Genomic DNA, 9,472 nt, shown 5'->3' with positions numbered 1-9,472 from the left:
GCCTTGTCTCAAGTATCTTTGAATTCACCAACTCCAAAATAACATGTAATGGTAACGAAGAAAACTAAGAATAAAGGAGAATGCAACCACTCGGAAGGAAAATAGGTCAGATCTAATTGTGGCTCTGCACTAGTGAAACACATTGGGGATCCTGCAAATATTAATTATTCTGAGTGCAGTGTGTTTTCTGTCGGCACACCTTTCAAATTAGAGGCAAGTGGCAGAGCCTATCATTGAATGTGGAAGTTAGAAGAACCCTTAGGCACTTAAAACTTACTATAAGCCCTAGCTGGTGTGGCTCAGTGGATTGAGCGCAGGCTGCGAACCATGGGGTCACTGGTTTGATTCCCAGTCAGGGCACATGCCTGGGTTTTGGGCCAGGCTCCCAGTGTGGGGTGAGCGAGAGGCAGCCACGCATCGATGTTTCTCTCCCTTTCTTTCTCCTTCCCTTCCCCTCTGTCTAAAAATAAAAATAAAGAAAATCTTTCAAAAAAAGAGCACTTACTATCATACACCCTGGCCCAGGGAATGAGATGACTTTGCTTTGCTGTCCAGGTAGAGAAGGCATGGGAAAGTCCTGCCTTCCAGTTTACTACTCTTGTCTACTACAACACAGTGTCTAAGTAGGAGCAGACAGGCAGCTTCTGGTGGAGAATGGGGGTGGCTGGGACCAGGACAAGTCTTCACCTGGAGGTGACAGAAAGAGGAGAGCAAATTCTCCATTTGTGTTCCACCAGAGCCCAGGGGATACTTTGGTGATATCTTATTTCCTTCCCTCTTTTTTTGATGGGGTGATAGGATACGTATAAGTAGCGAGAGGATGGAAAAAAAGGGAAGGTGTCTTCTACATACACAGAGATGATAAAATGATGTCCGAAGTTAAGTGACACTAACAGAATCTCTAGCTTCAGTTTAATCAGGGGTTAGGTTCATTCCACATGGCAAATTTATTTAATGCTCATAATTGCAAGCTCAGTAGGCAGGGGTCCTTTGAGGAGGCAAAGCAGCTTCTTTCCTTTGACGTGTCTCCCCCTTACCACAAAAGTACAGATTATGCCAGGAGTCAGTAATCAATTACTCAGTTGTTCTGTAGAGACGTCATCCCTACCATCCACACAGGGGGAGAAAAGGAAAAAACGGGGGCAGGGTAGGGGGGGACAGGACACCATCAGTCTTGGCTGAGTCTGAACACACCCATAAGGAGAGAGGCTTCAGTGTTTACACACAACATGTTTGCCTCAATCTAAACAAGAGCCCGATCTCCCAGGAATATAGCACTTTCCACGCTCAGAGGAGTCAGACCCCGTCACCAGAAAGAAGCGGAACCTGTGAGGAAGTGGTAAACAGTTTGGATGAGGACTGTTGTTGTTTCGAACTGAAGAGGCTACAGGTGGCCCATCTGGGCTCACAGAACCCACTGGTAAGTTCCTTCAGGCCTCAGAGGTCTTCAGAAGCCAGAGAAATAACCTTTCTGGAATCCACAGAATTGGAAACCCCAAAGGAATATCAATCCTTAAGGATATCTAAAGCTAAAGTTGTCTGGTTTCTAATGTTAAAGTTGTATTGAATATGACTACAGAAGAACATGTAGCATACCCATCAATATTTAAAAAGGCGAAAGATTTGTCCGTCCTGAAGAGAAACCAGAGTATAACCCATCAATATTTAAAGCCACAAATAGCATATATTTTAGTGGGAAGAATCTACGTATTTTCCTATGGTGCAAGTTTTCTTCCTCATTCAACTCTCCCCTCAAAAAAGAGGGCAGGATATCCTTAAAATTTATATTTCCAGCCAGGCTTAAACTAAATGTTTTAACAAAAAGTCTAATGCAGTATGTAGAATAATTGAATCTACTGTTGAAGCTGCTAAACCCAAAGTCTGGAATTAAAATTTGCTTTTTTTTTTCAATTTAAAACATTTTTTAGTATTGATTCTACTCAAAATCTAACATCCAAGGAAGTCCTGTGAACGAAAAGAAAACCTAAACCTCATTGATTTTGCGAGTTCCTGGAGGATTTGTACAAAATAAGTTATCTTGAAATTAAATGCCTGGTCTGACAACTTCACAAATTACAGACTGCCCTTCAGAGGAAGGCCAAGTCCTGTGGCCAAGCAGACAGATTAGCCACAGTTACCCAATAAAACAACCATTTAGTAGAGACAAACCCTGGGAGAGAAACCTAAGAACTCCTGTGCATATCCAAACAGGCTGCGCCAGGGGAAAGAAATCCCCTTAAGTCACTTTCGGCTTCATTAGCACATGAAAATGGGGTAATTGAACATTCTTTAGCCTTCCATCAAGTGCCAAAATCAATCATTCATGGAAATTAAGTTTTGATAAGGGGTGTTTAAACACTGTCAGAGACTTCTTGAATGTGTCATTCTTTCAGCCTGGAGAAGATTACAGCCAGCACTTAACTGTACAAAAGGACGGAAAATTAAAGGTATCAGTCCTGTTGTAAACTTATGACATTATCAGAAGAGCCACTCACCGGAAGAGGAAATCTAGCAAGAAGTGCATTGTTTCCATAAAAACATTTATTTGGAGGCGGTTGTCCTCTTTACCATACACATATATTACTTCTAACAGTTATTTTGACAAGCTCACAGGATACATTTTAAACTAAACATCTATTCTAAGAAAAGGTAGTTTTATGCTGACCACATATTTTTAATCACGATGCCAAAATGTGTAAAACCTTTAAAGTGCTTTAATATATTCATAGCAGCATACTGTGTCCAGCTATTACCACTATCAGCAGCCTCCCTCAAAAAAAAAAATTTCATCCAGGCTCTGTGTTTCCAAAACCTTAAAAACAACAAAGCAATACAATAAAACTTAAGGAAAAGAATAAGGTTTAGAATAATTTTTTATACCCCCACAAGCAAAGCCTTCGCTTTTTCCCAGATTAGTTATCTTCTGAACTGTAGGAAAACCCAAAAGTGAACCACTTCAAAATCACTTGTCTCTTTTCTCAAACTATATTCTTTCAACCTGTAAATATTTGCAAAGGGTCAAGGAGTTACTCAGGTTATGCTTACCTTTGGTACCACAAATACTAGTCTTTTAAACAATATTGGTCAATAGTTACATTCATTATTACTGAACAAAGAGATTCTAAATGAAGGGGCTCTGATGAACGATGAACCATCTATTTCAATATTTATGTTAGTATATATGTTACTGTGTTTTTTCCACCTCCAGTAGCTCAACTTTACCGCATCCACACACAGACACACACATTCCATCGCAAAAGCACCTGGGAAGGTCATACCCAGTTGCTTTCTAGTCACCTATCAAAAACTTGGTTACAATGAGAGAGGGGAGAGGTCAGGTTGCAGAGAGCTCCTCCACCTCCTTTCCCTTTTCAGGTAGTTTAACCCCCTGGGAACCTTTGATCTGACTACCAGCAAATACACACTCCCATATTCTGTACTCTTAGGTATAGATTTCAGAAAGGGAGGGGACTATTACCCACAAAACAAAATGACTCTTTCCAAAACAGTCCATACAGTCTGCCTGTTACAGGAGGGAAGGGCATCCCCTCCCTCTACCTCTCACCTCTCCAGTCTCCACTCTCTTAGCCTTTGAAGAGGCCAATGCCAAAGCAGCAATGCTGGAATACAGGCACCGCGAGCTGTTCTGCCTTGAGAGTCATGTACAGTCGTCCCCTCAAATTGGCAAGACCCAGATCTGAGGTGAAAGTCTGTGCTCCTTCCAGATGCTTTATAATCCAAGAAAAGCACCTACAACACCTGTGACTCGAGCAATTTTTGGACAGGAATGAAAAGCACATGCAATCACTACTAGGATAGGAGGCCTCCTTCTCAAGTGATCAAAAGAGATAACTAACCGATTTTGCCTAGAGAATGGTCTGGAAATCGAATTAATCTAACTATAAAATAAGAAAAATAGTGCCCTGGCCAGGTGGCTCAGTTAGAGCATTATCCCATACACCGAAAGGCTGTAGGTTCGATCCCTGGTCAGGGTACATACCTAGGTTGCAGTTTCCATTCCTAGTTGGGCCACATACAGGAGGAAACTGATCGGTGTTTCTGATCAATGTTTCTCTCACATTGATGACTCTCTGTCTGTCTTCCTTTCTCTCTAATCAATAAACATATCCCCAAGTGAAGATAAAATAAAAGAAAAATAGTAACAAAGACGAGAGCCAGAAGTATGTTACTGGTCCAAATTAAAAGAAATGCAAAAGCTAAAAATAATTTTTAAATGTCCACAGTATGCTTAAAACTAATAAAACATTATGTCAATTATATTTCAATTAAAAATATCTAAGGGTAATAAGGAAACAAGATAGAGACACAATTTCTAGAAAATCAGGACTGAGCAAGACAGGGTGGGTGAATTCCATGAAACTAGCAGATTACAGCCAGGGCGCACTTAGCACCCAATAAACCTGCAGTCTGAGGGGGGCGGGTTGTTTTTTATTAAAAGGTGCAGTGGTATACACAAGCCTCCCCCTTCCTTCTAATCAACTCTTTCCCTTCCTTTTTTGTCCTGAGATAGTTAACTAGGTTATTTTAAAACTTCCGGATTTTAGGAACATGATACATGGTGCTTAGCTCCTGATGGTTTGCCAGGGAAGAACTGACTTTGTGTTTCCTGTTCCTAATGCCCCCTTTCACTCTCTAAAGTGTCCTGCTTATAGACAACAAATTGTATGGCCACCCTATTCATAATATGCATGCATACGTATGATGAGTTAATGAATAAATGAGCCATTATCTTTGATTCTAACTGTATGTCTTTATGTGTATTTTTAAAGGAATTCTGACTAGGCATAACCTCAGTCTTTATTAAACTTGAAGTAACCAAACTAACAAAAAGATAGAGAAGGAAAGATAACCACAAGCTTACATTATTACATTATAATAAAGGAAAAACTCTCAAACACTAGAAGATGTGATTCTGCTGAAGGCTCCAAAAGTGAATAGTTAACTCTGTTTTGGGGTGTTTTTTTTTTCTTCTGTTGGCCACACACAGCTGCGGAATCTGGCTAAGTAAAGCTCACAACAGAAAATGGAGCAGAAGCTGAGAAAAACCAGGACTATGAACCAGAAACTGTATTCTCCCTAGGTATACACAGAAGAATCTAGTGCCAATTTGTTATAAAGTATAGAATGGAATGAAGTGAATGCTGTAAGCGTCATTTCTTCTTCACGTGGACAGAGGCAATGACATGAGAAAAACATCAAAATATTTATGAAACTGTGATGTAAATTCATATTCAACAAGGATAATAGAAATACTAAGATGATATAGAATAGAACCCATTTTGAGAAAAGCCTAGACATTTTGCTGCTTTTTGATATTAAAATTCATTTACTATACTAGATGCCTCAAGGGTGAAAGAATTCAAAATAAACCTCCAATAAAACAAAACTTTGTCAATCCTATTTGAATCATTCCCCCAAATAAACATGTTATGAAATCACTTGTCATCATAGATGAGATTATCTACCCATTTCCCTGCAGCTCAACAAGATAAATGTTTCTAAGCAATTCTCTCTGAAGTTAAACATTAAATTAAAAAATTAAAACACTGCTCAGAAACGTGCGATGACCTGAAGGCATTTTCAGAGCAGCAGAGGTTAGAAGGGCAGCTCTCAAATAACACCCATTGTTTGAACCCTACTTAATGACAAAAGGAGAAAAGAAAGCGATTACCTGGTCTTACCTCTGCATCTCAATTCAAATGCTGCTTAAGAAAACAACCCCCATTTTTTCCCCCAACCAAGCGCTCTTCAGCTTAGTCAAACTTTGGTTTTTAAAACATTAAAGGAACCTTTCCAAATCTGTACTTGTGCCAAGATTCTCGACAGCTAAATTCAGCAGCAGATTTGAAGTTAAGTTAGTATCAACTACAAAATGCATTTCAATGAAGATTGAAAAATCAAATAGCAAAAATATTAAATATTCCCAGCTTGACATTCCACAAAAAGTTATGTGTGGGTATTAGCGCCCCCAAATTTTTTATAATCTGCTTTCCACTTTGTAAAAAATGCTGTATACTGGCCCTAAAATCCATATGGAAGAGTAATCAGGACAGTTTTGCAGGATGCAGTTGGGGGACTCATCCTGCAGATATCAAGACAAAACAATTTTCTTCATTGTTGTGGTACAAAGATAGACAAATAGACCAATGAAAAGAAAAGAGACACACACAGATGGATGAATCTCATGTATCATGGGAGTGGCATTTTAAACATATGAGGAGAAAACGCAGACAATTGTAACTGAATAAAAATTTTAAAAAAACTTTAAAAAACATACGAGGAAAGGATAGGCTATTTAACAAATGGCTAATTAGATAGTCCATTTGTGAGGAAAAACAGATTTCTACCTCATTCTAGGTACAAAAATACATTTTAGATACATTAAAACCAAGGCAAAGTCTATGAAACAGAAAAAAATATACTTATGACTTTAGGCTAAAGAAGAATTTCTTAAAAGGCAAATGCACAAATTCTTAAAAAGATTTTTATATTTTATTTAATATTTTTATGGTAAAAGTAAAACTCTCACTCATATGTAGAATCTTTAATAAACCCCACAACTTATAGATACAGGAAAACAAATTGGTGGTTGCCAGAGGGAAGGCTGGGTGATAGGCAAAATGGGTAAAAGTAGTCAAAGGTACAAACTTCCAATTATAAGATAAATAAGCCTGGGGATATAATGTGCAGCATGGTGACTACAATTAACAATACTGTACTGTATATATGGAAATTGCTAGAGAGTAAACATTAAAAGTCCTTATCACAAGAATAAACGTAATTATGTGTGGTGATGGATGTTAACTACATTTACTGTGGAATCATTTCATTATATATAAAATCATTATGTTGTACACCTAAAAGTAATAAAGAATTATATGTCAATTAAAAACAAAATAAAATAAAACATGCATTTTGGAAGACATCATAAACAACACCTGACTAAGCTGCAGATCAGGAAAGTGTTTTTACGGCAACCATAACCAATAAGGAATTACGATCCAGAACAGAAAAAGAATGAAAATTAGTAAGAAAAATGAACCATCCATAATAAAAAATAAGCAAAATATAAGAACAAACAATTTAAAGCAAAGGAAGGCTGGATGCTTAATAATGAAAAGACCTCAGTCTCACCAGCAGTTAGGAAAATGTAATTTGAAACACCAATGAATAATCACTATATACCTTTCTGAAGTGGGAGAATATTTGAAAGTTTGACCTTATCGGGTGTTGGTGACAAAACCAACAGGAACTCTCACATATGTTAGTAGCAACATAAATTGGCACAACCATTTGGGAAAGCAATTCAATGATATTTATCAAAGCTGAGAATATGAATAGCCTATGATCCTACAATTCCATTTCTATGTAGTACTCTGGAGAGACAATTTAACTGTGCACAATGAGATATGTATGAAGAGTTCACGGCAGCATCATTAGAAACAGCGAACATTACAGGCTAGATAAGCTAGAGCTCGCTTCAGCGGTGCATATACTAAAACTGGAACAGTGCAAAGATTAGCATGGCCTCTGTGCAAGGATGGCAGACCAACTCAGGATGCATTCCACATTGAAAAAATTAAAAAACAAAGAACCCCCCCAAATAACCCAAGACGATAAATTAATGGTGGTGTGTCCAAGAATGGAATTCTACAGCATTGATAATGGAATAGACCAAAGCAACATTTATCAATGTAAGTGAATCTCAAAAAACCCCCACAAAAACCTACATATTGTTTAGTTAAAAAGAACACATGTACACAGCCTGATGCTTACTTGACAGATATTTAAATAAGCCAAATATAACTATGAATACATACACTTGTAGTAAATCTAAAACCCACGGATGGGAATAACCTTGGTTAGGGAGAGAGAAAAGGAGATGGAAAGAGTACTCAGGAGGTTTCAACATAAAAAATGTATATATTTATAAAAGCGGGAGCAATGATGGCTTTGATTTGTCTTGGAGATAGGTACATAGAGATAAGTACATTGGAGATAAGCGTGGGTTATATTACTCTGTATACTTTTTTGGTACAAAGTATATAAGTAATTAAAGATCACGAATTTGACCCTCCCTTAAAAAATGACATAGATTAAAACAAAATACTCTGAAACTCCAGGATTTAAGCTGCATATTTTTCCAAATTATTTCCCCTTAATTCCCCAAATCTAACTGATAGGGAAACCAAGACGCTGGGCTAAGTAACTGTAAAGACCACACAGCTGGTTGGTAAACACTGGATCCAAGTCTGTTCTGCACTCAAGGCCCTGAGCCAGCGCCACATTACTTGAGGGAGAGAGATGGGAAGGCCTGCTTTGGTGCACTAGAGTTTGTCACACAGTGAATACAAGGCAGGCACACAGAAGTACCAATGCGGCCCTGACTGATTTGGCTCTGTGGGTTGGGTGTTGTCCCACGAGGGCATTCCTGCCCGGGCACATGCCTGGGTTTCCAGCCAGGTGCCTGGTTAGGTCTGTGTGAGAGACAACTGATTCTCTGGAACATCAATGTATCTCTCCCTCTTTCTCTCTCTCTTCCCCTCTCTCTAAAAATAAATAAATAAAATATATTTTTAAAAAGTACCAATACATGTAGAGAAGTCATAGAAGGGCTGCTGCTGACTGAATTAAAGATTCCCTAGGCATCAAGTCTGCTTTGGACCATTAGGAGCCGACAATATTTCAATGAGTGGAGCTGGGGAGAAGGATCAGAATGAGAAAAGCTTGAAATGGAGAAGCCTTTGGAAGGCCACTGGGTCTGCTGTGTACTTGGGACATCCCTTCTCTCCAGTTCTAAGGTCCAGGGCTCCCATCCAACCACTAGCCAGAAACTTTCAGAAGTTAGAAAGCTTACGTGTCTCTTTTGTATACAAATTTCGTTCTAATCGATCACAATATAGTTTCTAAATTTGGATGAAAAAGTCTACACGTACATATTTTTAAATCCCAATATGAAACCGTAGCCAGGTTGATCTGTAATAACCCAATAAGGGAAGATGGATGATACCAGCCTAGCAGAGGCAGAATCATAAATGATAATAAGCTTCCATTTGATGACAAAATATGTGAGGAGAAGGAATGAAGTACTGTGAAAATCTGGGAATTCATGTCATTTACTTTGAAACCAGGTGAACTGGCTTCTTTCATTTTTACTCATGAAGAGATAGAGACCCCAAATCCTTGAAGGGTAAGAATCTAAATAAAGTAAAATTAACTTTCAAAGGTACAGAGGGCAACTACTCCATGTACCCATTTGACAGATGGGTTTATTAACGCTCTCAACTGTTATCAACCAAAATGTTGCATCTTTTAGATTAATTTCTGCTGAGGACAGAAAATATTATCAAATATAAAGTATTCTAAAAAGTTTTTTAAAGTACGTCTCTCCTCATATTTAAATTACTTTTTTAACCAAAAAAAAATGAAAAAGGGTTAATATTTAGCTTCA

General features: G+C 38.2%; 1 non-coding gene across 1 annotated transcript; it reads left to right on the top strand.

The window, feature by feature from the left end:
- Positions 1–7,494: 7,494 nt before the first annotated feature.
- On the top strand, positions 7,495–7,596 carry LOC112297474 (U6 spliceosomal RNA). The gene has a single exon (XR_002974044.1). It is a non-coding gene; the product is annotated as a U6 spliceosomal RNA (small nuclear RNA).
- The last annotated feature ends 1,876 nt before the right edge of the window (positions 7,597–9,472 follow it).

This window comes from Desmodus rotundus, chromosome 11 (assembly GCF_022682495.2).
Source record: "Desmodus rotundus isolate HL8 chromosome 11, HLdesRot8A.1, whole genome shotgun sequence".
Lineage (NCBI taxonomy): Eukaryota > Metazoa > Chordata > Mammalia > Chiroptera > Phyllostomidae > Desmodus > Desmodus rotundus.
Note: the sequence above shows the minus strand (reverse complement) of the source record. Positions and strands in the feature narration are given on the sequence as shown.